The sequence below is a fragment of the Aotus nancymaae genome, unplaced genomic scaffold (genome assembly GCF_030222135.1).
Source record: "Aotus nancymaae isolate 86718 unplaced genomic scaffold, 86718_ANA_hifiasm-v0.15.2.pri h1tg000006l, whole genome shotgun sequence".
NCBI classification, from domain to species: domain Eukaryota; kingdom Metazoa; phylum Chordata; class Mammalia; order Primates; family Aotidae; genus Aotus; species Aotus nancymaae.
In genome coordinates, this window is record NW_026988417.1 from 96,665,197 (window position 1) to 96,679,565 (window position 14,369).

The 14,369-nt window shown below is 46.2% G+C and overlaps 1 protein-coding gene across 3 annotated transcripts in view; it reads left to right on the forward strand.

Annotated features, from left to right (window-relative positions):
* The first annotated feature begins 10,096 nt into the window (after positions 1–10,096).
* Positions 10,097–14,369, forward strand: part of ACSL1 (acyl-CoA synthetase long chain family member 1) — a 71,286-nt gene continuing 67,013 nt past the window's right edge. For 2 of the 3 annotated variants that reach the window (XM_021670124.2, XM_021670125.2), the window contains exon 1: positions 10,097–10,181. The gene's annotated coding sequence lies outside the window, so the exon portion shown is untranslated. Of the gene's footprint in view, positions 10,182–13,792; positions 13,812–14,369 lie in introns of those variants that run through there. The other variant, XM_064369811.1, reaches the window with a different exon arrangement.

Here is a 14,369-nt window from a genome sequence, read left to right on the forward strand (position 1 = left end):
GGCAAGTTATGGAGACATAGAAAATAAGATTGGTGAATAAAGGTACGTTTGACATCTTTTGGCCAGATGCAGTGGCTCACACCACAAAATTAGCCAGGTGTAGTGGAATGTGCTTGTACTCTCAGCTGCACGGGAGGCTGAGGCAGGAGAACTGCTCGAACCCGAGAGGTGGAGGTTGCAGTGAACTGAGACTGGGCCATTGCACTCCAGCCTGAGTGACAGAGCGAGACTCTGTCTCAAAAATAAAATAAAATAAAAGGGGGCCAGGCGCGGTGGCTCATGCCTGTAATCCCAGCACTTTGGGAGGCCGAGGCGGGTGGATCACGAGGTCAAGAGATCGAGACCATCCTGGTCAACATGGTGAAAACCCGTCTCTACTAAAAATACAAAAAATTAGCTGGGCATGGTGGTGCATGCCTGTAATCCCAGCTACTCAGGAGGCTGAGGCAGGAGAATTGCCTGAACCCAGGAGGCGGAGGTTGCGGTGAGCCGAGATCGTGCCATTGCACTCCAGCCTGGGTAACAAGAGTGAAAACTCCGTCTCAAAAATAAATAAATAAATAAATAAATAAATAAAAGGGTACGTTTGACATATTCTAAATACCTTAGAAGGGGTTTAAGCTCCTTGAAGTCATGGCCAGTTCATGGTTGCACTCCCAGATCCTAGCACAGTGCCTCTCCCACTGAAAAAATATTATAAGGCAGTGGCACACACCTGTAATCCCAGCTACTCAGGAGGCTGAGGCAGGAGAATTGCTTGAACCCAGGAGGTGGAGGTTGCAGCGAGCTGAGATCATGCCATTGTACACTAGCCTGGGAGACAGAGAGAAACTCTGTCTTGAAAAAAAAAAAAAAGGAAAAAAAACTATGCTGGATGCTGAAAAGAACAGCCTGACAAGCACCTTAAAAAATGGATTTTTAGGCATGATACAAAGTCATTCCCCCAAAAGTTAATAATCTTTAGCTGTGTAGAGTGCAATATTATAATCAATTCTATTCAGTCAGTGAGAACATTGATATTTACCATATTGAACTCATTTCAAAATCTCTACATTCAATATATTCAGGCCAAAGACATCAATTTTTACTACACAAGAATATCTCTAATGGAGGAGCTTGGCATTGAGTTTAACGTAGTCAAGGAGGAGAATGTATTTTCACAGAGATATATGGGTGTCAAACACAGGCCAGACTTTGATCCCATAGCCAAAGTGCTGGAGGTCGCAAAAATAAAATGTCTTTTTAGCAGGTTAATCAGGTAAAACATTTTATGCTAAACATTTTAGGCAAGATTGCATTCTGTGGATAGATGGGCACTAGGTCATCATACTACAAGCTCCCTGAGGTCTCATATTGTATTCAACTCTGTATACCTTTCACAGCCAGGTATAAACACACACTTGCATACTCCAGCACCTACCACTGTGGTTAGCACAAATAAATGCTCAGTAAATGGTTTTACGCGAGTACATGAAGACATGAACTTGGAATTAAACTTCCACCTGTTAGCTCCAGGCACTTGCAAATGGTAACCTCATATCTAGAAGGCTGAGACGGGGAAGAGAAAACTGAGGACCTATCACATAGCAGGCCCCTTACAACCTGCAGTCCTGGCTATTATGATACCTCATTTTCAGATGTAGAAATTGAGGCTCAGAAAGATCAGCCACAGAATTAGTAAGAGGTAGAATCAGACCTTGAACTTAGATTTCTGAAACTACAAATCCAGCGCCCTTTCTATTCCACCATGGGCTTTTAACCGGGGACCCCAGGGAACCCATAGAAAGCATGTGGGAAATGTTTGTGAGGAGGGTGTGTATCCTTCATTGCATTCCCAAGGTGGTGCATGGCCTCCAAAGTGCTGAGATGTGAGCTCGCAGCACGCAGGCTCTGGGCTGGCGCCGGCCTGCTGCAGAAGAGAAGGAGAGGGTGCAAATGGAAGTGGAGGACAATGCTGTGCTGTTCCACTCACAGCTGCACATCCTTCTGAGCTGATATGCCGACTCCAGGGAGTCCTGGGGCCCTGCCCCCACAGGGCATCATAGGGTGACAAATGACCTGATCCAAGTCCTGTCCACTGCCTATGGTATTTATAGACACACTCTACTCACATAAACTTAAAATACTGATGTTTGTGCACATGTGTGAGTGTGTTGGGGTGGGGTGGGGTGTCAGAGAGGCCACGGGGATATGGATGGGGCCTCCAGTGATTCTCTCTGTTGTGGTGATGTCACTGGGGTTTGATATAAAAAGGAGATAAAAGCCAGCAGAGTGCATACCCTAGGGATGCAGTAAGAAACAACTGTTGACAGATTAAATACTAAATCTAATTTTACTCTGGCCTCTGGCCCACAGGCCTTCTTGGGTGTAAGACAGAGATTGAAAACTCTGTTTTCTAAATTTAATAGGTATTAAATTTAGAGTGGCTCATTAAAGCACTCTAAATATTAAAGCACAGTGGCTCGTGCCTGTAATCCCAGCACTTTGGAAGGCCGAGGCAGGCAGATCACCCGAGGTCAGGAGTTCGAGACCAGCCTGGCCAACATGGTGAAACCCTGTCTCTCTCTATTAAAAATACAAAAATTTGGCTGGGTGTGATGGTTGATGCCTATGATCCCAGCACTTTGGGAGGCCGAGGCAGGTGGTTCACCCAAGGTCAGGAGTTCAAGACCATCTAGTTTGATTACTATGGTGAAACTCCATCTCTCCTAAAAACATGAAAATTAGCCAGGTGTGGTGGCGCATGCCTGTAATCCCAGCTACTTGGGAGGCTGAGGCAGGAGAATCTTTTGAACCTGGGAGGCAGAGGTTGCAGTGAGCCAAGACTGCACTCCAGCCTGGGCAACAAGAGCAAAACTCTGTCTTAAAAAAAGAAATACAAAACTTAAGTTGGGCATGGTAGCAGGTGCCTATAATCCCAGCTACTCAGGAAGCTGAGGCATGAGAATCACTTGAACCGGGAGGCAGAGGTTGCAGTGAGCCGAGATTGCATCACTTCACTCCAGCCTGGGTGACAGAGTGAGATTCGATCTCAAAAATAAATACTTAAATAAATAAAATGTAACAGGTATTTACAGAGTATTTGCTGCTACCACTAGTCATGGTACTGGGGAGCTCTGTGTAATATAAAGAAATAAGGAAAATTATATATGTGTGCATGTTATGCAAACAGGTCATCACAGCTCAATGTGACAAGTCCTATACTAGAAAGATGATAGGGTGCTGTGAGAGCACCCCCAGAGGAAAGGAAGATGATACCCAGAGGAATGAGAAGCAGTTCTGTTGGAAGTGACGTGCCACTTCAATTAAATAAATACATATCAAGTGCCAGGCACTGTATTGGCTTGGGGAAGGAAGGTGTCTAGACACAGAATATCTGCTACGAAAGAGCCCAAAGCCAGGCCCATGGAAACAGAGGAATGACAACCTGCCACAACAAAGGCAATGTGTGTAAAGTACAGGGTGGCACAGCCCTGAGAGCAACAGTGTGTGTCCTAGGGAGAGTGATGTCCGGGTTTGGGAGGATAAACATGAATTTACCAGCTTTCTGGTAGAAAGAAGCGCAGACACAAATGCGATAGTAATAGTATGTACAGAACATTCGCTGGGCCAAGCACTATACTAAGTGATACCGCTGACACTAGCTCACAGAGCAGCCCTCTGAGGTAAGCACTACCTCTACATTCTGTGTACCCTTGGTACATATCTTTCAGACTTTATCATCTACACAATCGGGATGTGGGTAGATTGTGAAATAGTCAGCTTAATTCTCCTCCTTTTACCTATGTGCTTCAGCATTTCTTTCCCATACTGAGTCTTGACTTGGTCATGTGGCTTGCTTTGGCCAACAGAATTCATCCCTGCTGTCATTCCCCGCTCCAGCAAGACAGAACTCTACAGGTTAAGAACCAAGGGTCTGGAGCCAGACTGCCTGGATTCAAGCACACAAACATGATGCAAGGGGTTGTGAAAAACGCTTATACCCTGAGGCTTGTCCCTTTTGCTGTTCTTGGAGCCCTGACGCTGCTGTTTGAACACACCTGAGCTAGCTTGCTAGGGTGGCCATGTGAAGAACTGAGGAGCCTCAGCAAACAGACTACCAACCATTAAACGTGTAAATGAGGCCATCCCAGAGCATCTGGCCCCAGCTGGTCCACCAGCTGTTGGTGGCTGCAGGATGGAACTCAGGAGAGACCAGAAGAGGAACCACCCAGCTGAACCTAGCCCAAGTGCCAGCCCACAGAATGATGAGCTAAAGAATGACTGTGGTGTTAAGCCACTAAGCTTTAGTGTGATTTGTCATACAACAAAAGCTAATTGATAGAGGGTGTATCTTCCAATGGACAATGTTTTGCAATTAAAATGAGCAGAAATGTTTTAGCAGGGCTACATAAACAGTGCATCTTACAATTGGTGATGTAGATTTGATGCAATACAGGATTGTAATCACTCAGCAAATAAGAAAGATAGGGATTTGAGGGTTACTTGCCTTGGGTCTGAACTAGTAAGTAGTGGCATTGTATCCAAGCAGTGTAACTCCATGGTGGTGCTGAAGTGGCCAAGGACATTTTGGAACCCAGCTAAGGGGAGCTGGAGCTGAACATACATCTCTTTGGGTCTGGGGAGATGTAGTTATGGAATTCACAGTGACTTGCATGTATGTCTCTAGCTTTCTCTCACAGGAATGCCTTCAGGGATACTTCACCCTCTCTGTCAACTCATCTAGCATACCGGCAGGAGGTTCAAGGCCAGAGATCATATCTCTCTATCAACTCAACCTTTCCTAAGTCCTCTGGAAGTATATGGGCAGGGGAAGAGAAACACATAGTGAAATGGACATAGCCAGTAGGTTTACCACTGAGAAGTCTTCCCATCAGCATTCATTTAAAATGAAAAGCAATGAACTTAGTACTCGTCTACATTGAATCAAAACTACCAGTGTAAGAAAAGCCCATCAATCATAGTAAAGTCTGAATTTTCTTTCTAATTGTTTAAAATTATATTATAAAAATGTCATATGTGGTCTTCCTCCCAAAAACCTATAACCCCAGTCTAATTGTGCGAAAAACATCAGACAACTCTCAATAGAAGTATGTTTTACAAAACACTGGCCAGTATGCCTTAAAACTGTCACAATCCTAAGAAACAAGGGTAGTCTAAGAAACTGTCACAGTCGAGAAGAACCCAAGGAAATGTGACAAGTAAATGCAGTGCCATATCCAGGTTGGGATCCTGGGACAGAAAAAGGACACTGGGTAAAAACAGATGAAATCTGAAAAATGGATGGGCTTTAGTTATAATAATGTGTCAATATTGGCTCAAGCATCATCACAAATGTTAATCTAAGATACCAATCTGTGGAAATTGGGTGGAGGTTTTGTGGGAACTTGACAATTTTTCTATAAATCAAAAACTGTTCTATAAAGTTTATTAAAAGTGTCACATGAAGAAAACATTCATGAGTATGCAACCCAAAACATAGGAAAAAAACATTATTAGAGAGGTAGGAAAAAAGAATTAATAAAATGTTTAGGTTACTTTTTTCTGGATTTTGTGAAATTTATGGTTGCAATTAGGTATGGAACATTTTTTCCCTTCCCTACTGCTAGAGGCCCTAGAAAACCCAAACTTTTAAAATTTATATTTTACTGTGATTTCTGTTCTAATTCTAAAGGAAACATTCACTTTTATATCCAACTTTGTATCTGTAATTTTCTTAAAGAGGTCCCCTAAATTGTGTAAGTTTAAGGCTCCAAACATGGCTCCATCCTTGGTTGTCATTGATCACATGCATCTGGGTAGTTAGAAAAATGTGTCCAACTCAACAATTGAATACCTAATCTGTGTCAATGCAGAGGACTTGCAGGGGAGTAAGAAAGACCGGGATGGTTCACGAGGATTCACGGGACACACTGCCTCCCTCCAGGCCCTTACCGTTTCATGGGGGACATGGATGTATGTCTAACATAGTTGCAGCCCAAAAACAGATTGAACAAGCCCTCAATTACTGATGCCAATCTTCCTTTAGCCAGCCAACTACCAAAGTCTGTAATTAAAACCACATGGGGCACTGTTAATTGATGTGGCTATACTTCAGACAGCTGTGCTCAAAAGAAATAGATGCAGAAGATCAATAATAATCACAGCTTTGTAGTTCCCAATCACGAGTGGGAACTTCTGAGACAAGGGCACTGTAAACATACCAATCAGCTTGTCCCAGAAAGAATTTGACTCTTTTGTAGTTGTTGTTGTTGTTGTTTTTGACAGGGTCTTGCTCTGTTGCCCATGCCAAAGTGCAATGGTGCAATCACGGTTCACTGCAGTCTCGACGACCTCCTGGGCTCAAGAGATCCTCCCACCTCAGCCTCCCATGTAGCTGGAACTACAGGCTATAGGTGCACACCATCATGCTGGACTAATTTTTCTATTTTTTGTAGAGACAGGTTCTTGCTCTGTTGCCCAGGCTGGTCTTGAACTCCTGGGCTAAAGCAATCTGCTGACCTTGGCCTCTCAGCATGATAGGATTACAGGCATGTGCCACTGCACCCGGCCCAACTCTCTTTAGCTTCTCTAGGAGATTGATCCATCGGTGTTAGACAGGTGTCAGTGTGGATCTAGCCAGAAATAGCCACAATATTTTAATCAGGCCAAAATGTTACAAGGGCTGGAGCAACCGAAGAAAGACTCAAATTTCCATTAGGAAATTTGCTCCACTACAATATCCAATTGGCTCTTATTCTGTTGGCTAGAGAGGTGTTGGAAACAAAAAACAAAAAAAAGAAAGAAAGAAAGTAGAAAGAAGGGTTAAGATTGGTTTCTTAAAGAAGTAAGTACAAGAAAGCATAAGTTCATGCTGGCTATTTCTAAAAGAATTCCATTCCTCATAACTATATAACATTATAATGCTACTGATTCAATGGAGTTTAAATTAACTCTGTGCAAGAGGACAGCAATATTATTAGTGTTTATTTTCATCTAGGATCTTTATTCTTTAATATTCTTGGTTCCATTGAAACACTTCAGTATACAAAAACACTGCAGCATTAATAGCCAAGAGAAAAGCCATCATCATATGGATGGTGGTCACTGTGATCAGTGTGGTACGATTTTTAAAAACGTTTTGTTAGAGACAGTGTCTCACTATGCTGCCCAGGCTGGTCTTGAACTCCTGGGCTCAAGCAATCCTCCTACATTTGCCTCCCAAAGTGCTAGGGCTACAGGTGTGAGTTTCCTCCAATTTTAAAAACAAACTATCATGTCTTTCATTTAAAAAAAAAAAAAAAAAAAAGACTGGTTTTTTACCTAAGTCACAAAATGGAACTCCAAACTATAGAGTCTGGAATATTCATTTAATGAGAACATCAAGGGCATGGCTGTCAATCTATGACACCTGTCTGAGGTAGGTATTTTTCCTGTTTTACAGAGGATGCAATGAGGCTTGATGCAGATTCATCCACCCCAAAGTCTGTGTTATTAACCACTATGCAATACTGCCTCCCATCAAAGTCCCTATCACAAGGCCACAGGACAACCCCATAAATTGTAGAGCTTTTTGGAATGATTAGATAAAAAGTTTTTTTCAAGTGTTCGTGCTGAAAGAGATGAGAGACTATTCAGCCAAGACCCCTTGTATCCTGAGGAGAAATCTGAGGTTCTAATGAATGAAGGTGCTTCCCAGTGTCACACAAAAGCTCTTGCCAGGGGGAGTGGGAACTCAGGTCTGATTCTGGTTGTGTGCCTTTCCCAACCTTGAGTTGGAAATCACCTGCATTAAGGGCTAGAGCCCAGGGAGAGGCACCCAGTTTGAGAAAAGTGTCTTGAGAAGAGAGAAGGTGAGACAGTCAGTGACAACTGTCCACATGTTATGGGTTGAATTGTCACCCCCCATTACCCAAGTTCATATGTTCAGGTTTTGTTTGTTTGTTTGTTTGTTTTTTGAGACAGAGTCTTGCTCTGTCTCTCAGGCTGGAGTGCAGTGGTGCTATCTCGGCTCACTGCAACTGCCTCCCTGGGTTCAAGCGATTCTTCTGCCTCAGCCCCCTGAATAGCTGGAATTATAGGCATGCGCCACCATGCGCCGTTAATTTTTGCATTTTTAGTAGAGACAGGATTTCACCATGTTGGCTAGGCTGGTCTTGAATTCCTGACCTCAGTTGATCTGCCTGCCTCAGCCTCCAAAAGTGCTGGAATTACAGGTGTGAGCCGTTGTGCCTGGCCATTCAGGTATCTTAGAATGTGACCTTACTTGGAGATTACCTCTTGATTACAGAGGTAATCACGTTAAAATGAGGCAATTAGAGTGGGCCCTAGACCAGTATGACTGGTGTCCTTATAGAAGGAAGGAATTTGCACACACACACACCACAGGGAAGATGGTGTGAAGAGACATAGGGAGAAGATGGCTGTCTGCAAGCCAGAGAGGCCTGGCACAGATGCCTTCTCATGGCCCTCAGGGGCAGCCAGCCCTGCCCATGCCATGATTTTGTATTTCTAGTCTCCAGAACCAGGAGAGACAATACATTTTGGGTGTTGAAGCCACTTAGTGTGTGGTACTTCATTCCAGCAGCCCTTGAAAAAAATAGACCACAGAACTTGGGAGGTGCCTGTGGAGGCTCTGGGGCTGAAGGACTGGTTGGAGAAGTAAGAGGAAAAAGGAGAGGGGAAGATGACGAAATCACAGGTGGGGAGGCGAGACCTAGACAGAGAAACCAGGGAGTAGCCAAGCGTGAACCAGTGAAAACGAATGTGGAGTCCATCTTTTCTAGATCTGGAAGATACAGATCTAGATGAACTGAGCTGTTAGAGATGCTGCTGGTGTGTGCGTTGGCCTCACGTCACTGCACCGCTGCGCCCTGCACACAAAGACACCCAGGGAAAATCCTTAAGATATCTGTGGGAGTGAACTGCAGGGTGCCCAGGGCCTGAAGTGAACCCATGGTCAGTTTCTCCGGCCTGCAGCCCAGGCATAGTCCTGCAGTGGTTGTGCCCATACTCAGGGGGCAGGCTGCCTGAGTGCCAAGTGTGGGACTGCCCTCACTAGCATTTAACCTCTGTGCCCCAGCTTCCTCTTCTGTGAAAGGGCAGTAATGACAGTACCTACCCCATCGGGTTATGAAGATTAAACAGAATAATGTGTATGCAGTGTTTGAGGCACTGCCCGGCATCAAGCACTGTGTAAACAGTGTCTGTTATTCACAAAGGCATTTATGACAACAATCACTCTTCAAACAGCCCTCCAGCCAACGCTAGACGCAAACCCCACGGTAACGGGGACCACTGTTGTTAGAGGTTGAGGTTCCTGGTAGGCCCCAGGTGCTAAAAGAGCAGCCTTTGGGATATGAGCCTGAAACCATCGTGTTGGCTTCTGAAGCCCCCAGATGGCCATGGTAGGGAGGCGGAAGCCCTCAGAACCGCACAGCAGGTGGCCGCCCCGGTGCAGCGCGCAGTCGGCCTTCCGCTCCCCTGCACCGGCACAAGCTGCGGGCGCTGCGCACGCCAGGCTCTGCAGACACCCGACAGAAAGGGTCTTCCGGTCAGGCAGCGTGGCGAAACCCTGTGGGGCCGCGGTGGAAAAGGGCTCAAGGGGCCGCTCAGGTCAGTGTCAAGGAAAAACAAAGAGGAAGGCCCTAGCCGCCAGGGCCCTCGCAGCAGAAGCCCGGCCTGCTCAGGGGCCAGCGGGACACGCGCTGAGGGTGCAGGATCCGGAGGGCGCCGGCCGCCCCTCGGGCATCGCGGGGCCCAGGGTCCGCGGGGCGTCTGAGCTGAGGCGGTCCAATATACCCTTTGTCCTTCCTCAGATTCATTATGAAATCCGGGGCAGTCTGGGCGACTCCAGCCGTGTTCGCCCGCCGCCACCTCTAGCCCGCCAGCCACCCACCAGCCACGCGCGCACAGACTGGAGGGCTGCAGGGCGCGCAGCGGGGCGTGGCTCGGACGTGGCGGGCCCGCTGGAGGGCGGGACCTGAGGGGGCGGGGGCGGGGCCGCTGGAGGGCGGGGCCGACGCTGCGAGAGTGCAAGCAGCCTCCTGGCTCAGCCGCGGCGGCGGCGGCGGGGGCGCAGCCAGCGGGCAGCGGCGGCGGCGGCGGCGGCAGCGGCGCCTTAAATAGCATCCGGAGCTGGCGCAGGGCAGGGAGTGGGCTGCAGTGACAGCCGGCGGCGGAGCGGCCCGGCCACGGAGGAGGTGAGTGCGCCCGCCGTGCGGAGCCGCGCCTGCTCCCGCAGCGGTGCCCCGGCCCGGCAGAGGCGCGGGCTAAGGTTGCCCCGCAGGGCCGAGCCCGAGCAGCGGCCGCCGCGGAGGCGCGTGAGCCGCCTCAGGCTCTTGGGGCCGCGCTGCCTTTCCGGCCTCCTGCCCGCGGCCCGGCTTCCCTCGGCAGCCGGAGGCCTCCAGGGCGCCTGAGCCACCGCGGCTTCCTGTGTTTGAGCTGCGGGAGGCGCGGGCGCGGTGCTGGTGCGCAGCGGGGGACGCGCGCGGTACCGACCCCTATGTGTGCGGCAGCGGGGACCGGCGTGGCGGAGCAGCCGGACGCCGCGCTTCGGTCGGGAGGAGGTGGCCCCGCCGGGCTGCTGACAGTGCCCTCGGCCGCGGCCCCCACCTGCCCCAGAGGCCGGGCTCGCGGGCGCTCGGACCGCGCATGGGGCGGAACTGCATTGGCGCCCACTGAGATGCGGGCTCCACGCCGCGCGCCGGCACGAGGGCCACTGGCAGCTCAGAGGCCGCTGCCAGAGGCATACATTCTTGCGGTGTCTACAGAGGAGTGCCCGTGGCCTCTGCTCTTGGCCGTGGGGTCATTGATTTAAGGAGCGCTGGCATTTTTTGAATTTGGGAAGCAAAGATGATGTCTGTCACCTGGTAGCGTAGACGGAGAGTGTTGGTAGATGACTTGAATGGACACGTGGATTCGAGTCTGGGGACAGGCGTTCCCCCAGTCAGTCCGTGTGAGGGTGTGGAACCCCCCGCAACTCCGTCCAGTTTGAAGGTTATGGAACGTAATTAAAAGTGGCCATTCTAAAAGCGTCCTCTAGTGTCCTGGCTAAAGCTTCTTCGTGCAGGCATATCTGAAGACCTGCGACTCTCACTGCTCTGCTTTTTATTATTTCTTGACCTTCGATTAGTGTTGAGAAAAACTGGTTAAATCTTGCAGTTTCTGCCACACATTTTACAACTTGACCTGTGATTATCCCAAAGAAAACAATTATTCGCTTCGTGCAAGCAAAAAAATCAACCAAAACCTTCTGGTTGATTCTGTTTTGGTTTTTTTTGTTTTTGTTTTTGTTTTTCAAGTGGACGAGGAAGGTTAGATTGGCTAAAACGTAAAAGTTTTGAGTTGTAGGTCCGTTCTGGGTAGGCCTGAGAAGATGGAGCTTTTTAAGGAACAATTGCTTGCCATCAGATTGGAGCCAGACACTGCAGTGTGATATAGTGGAAAACAGGACCAGTCTTGGGAGACTTACTTTCTTGTTCTGACTCAATTCGGAAAACACCTCCCTAATCGGAGGCCCTCTCCTTATATTTGTGAACAAACTGCATTAGACTAAAATCTTTCACGAGCGAAAATTTTGTAACTAGAAAAAGAAACTTGCTATCAGCACAGCTTACACCTCTCCCCTTTAAAATAACAGACATATTAAAGACTTATGTTTTCTGAATTTACTGTAAACAGAATAATTTTTAAAAAACAATTACCCAGCCCAGCGTGGTGGTTCACGCCAATAATCCCAGCACTTTGGGAGGCCAAGGTGCGCAGATCACTGAGGTCAGGAGTTCGAGACCAGCCTGACCAACATGGCGAAACCCTGTCTCTACTAAAAATATAAATAATTAGCCGGGCTTGGTGGCACGCACCTGTAGTTCCAGCTACTGGGGAGACTGAGGCATGAGAATCGCTTGAACTCAGGAGGCAGAGGTTGTGGTGAGCCAAAATTGAGCCATTGCACTCCAGCCTGGGCGACAGAGGGAGACTGTCTCAAAAAAAAAAAAAAAAAAAAGACCAATTACCCTTCCCCCACAATTATAAGCATTTTGACATATTTCCTTCCTGTCTCTGTTGTTCCTATTTTGGCGGTATTTTTATTATTATTGCAGGCAGCCTAACTAAAAAAAAAATCAGTGCTTTTAAGTTTTTGGCGTTTGGGAGGTAGATACATGTGACCCATACGTGTAGGGACAAGTATCTATTTATACCATAAGGTAGAGTTTTCATAGCCACCTCTACTTTTTGGTGAAGTTTAGGCTAACTGAAAGAGTACCAGCATGCCGTGGTGTATGCAGAAAAATGAACATAACTCAGATTATGTGATAATTTTCTTCTGTTGCCATTGTATATAACCCAAGGCTTACTACAAACTGAAATTTCTTAACACATTGACGTTAAGCATTTGATGTAAAATGACAATCTCAGAGTTGCTGCCACAAACACTGGTAAAACTGTCCCTACCTTCTAGCGTGCTTAATGTCTAGGTCTTGCTACATCTTTTTTGATGTAACTGTTTTGTGGAAAATGGTTGTGCATTTGGGGAGGCTTTTGAGAAAAGATCAGGTTGTCTTGTTATTATAGCTGGGTATTTCTCCTCCTCTCTTCCTTCCAGTTTCACTTTTCTGGAAAGAGCAAGACTATAGGAATAGTGATTTCTAGATATTTATAGTCAGTAACCTTAGAGGAATGTTTTGGTTTTAAGATCAATTGAATTTATTGTGTAAGTTTGCCATTTAAAATAGATGCCCATTATTCCTTTGTGTTTACTGTCTCTTGGAACGAAGCTCTGTTAAATTAGAATCCATTAATAATGTTTTGTGGACAGTCTTGTTTACATGATGCAATGCATGAGGCTCCTGTGTTACAAAATAGAAAAGTATTTCCTTTAAGGCAGCTCAAAGCTGTTTGTATATGAAAACCTTTTAAGTCTTACTCTCTGACAGACAGTGATCTGACAGGAGGTAGATAAAGGTACCAGAGTTTTTAGTGAAGGTTGGCAGTCCAACTTGGTAGTTAAACACATGACGGTCATGAAGTGCCTTTGACACTGGTGCCTGGAGAAGAATTCTCAGTGACCAGAGCTAATCTGAAGCTGCAGGCAGCTGAGTTTGCGTTTCAACATGCTGTTACTTCAAGGGGCTTCTGAGAACTTTTAAAGGAGCACAAGCCCTAAAGGAGTAGCTGACCTTTGTGAACTAGTGAAGGCAGGGGCAGTTTTACCAGGATTTGTGGCAGCAACTCTGAGATTGTCATTTTACATCAAATGCTGAATGTCAATGCATAAGAAATTTCAATTGGTGGTAAGCCTTGGGTTATATATAATGACAAGAAGAGAAAACTATCAGATAATCTAAGTTATGTTCATTTTTTTACATCATGACATTCTCACTTTCTTTTTTTTTCCTTTTTTCCCAGATAAGATCTTACTCTGTTGCCCAGGCTGGAGTGCAGGCATGATCATGGCCCATTGCAGCCCTGGGCTCAGGTGATCCTCCCACCTCAGCCTCTCTAGTAGCTTAGACCACAGGTGCACACCACCATGCCCAGATAATTTTTGTATTTTTTTGTAGAGAGGGGGTTTTACCATATTGTCCAAGCTGATCTCGAACTCCTGGGCTCAAGCAATTTGCCCTCCTTGGCCTCCCCAAAGTGCTGGGATTACAGGCATGAGCCACTGCACCTGGCCCATTTTCACTTTCTTGATTGTGTTAGAAACAACACAGTATCCATTCACTTATGACCTTTGAGGAATCAAGAGGGACCTGTGAAATACCAGAGACTCCTTGAAGTGTGGCTGGCTTGGAGGGTGTCACTCTTGGACAAAAACTTAAGTGGAGGTAAGTAAGGGCCCTGCTCTCCTGTGCTGCCTACCTTAGAAGGATATGATCATCTGGAGGCAAATGTCTTGTTGCTTGAGGCCAGGAGTTCAAGACCAGCCTGGGCAACACAGTAAGACCTCATCTTTAGAAAAAAACTAAAAACAATAAAATAAAATCTCAAAATGAGAGACTCCATATAGGTGCCTGGGCTGATTCTCTTTATGAATTATTTGCTGGTCTTCAAGTTTTAAATAAAAGTCTGAAAGCTGTGTAATATCTAAACCAAAACCACTCGCTATAGAAAAGCTATATTCATTTTTCATATTTTAAGAGTCATACATGCTTATTGGAGAAAATTTGGGAAATAGGAAAAATGAAGCTCTAACAGAGATTAAATTCTTTTAACATTTTGATATATTTCCTTCCAGTCTTTTTTTCCCTATACAATAAATGAATTTTAAGCATACATTGTTAATTAAAGAATAAAATTTTGACAATTTAACTTTAATCATCTAAGCTATATTGTGGGCTTTTTTTCCATGTTGTTACATATTCTTCAAAAAATAAGTTCTGAAG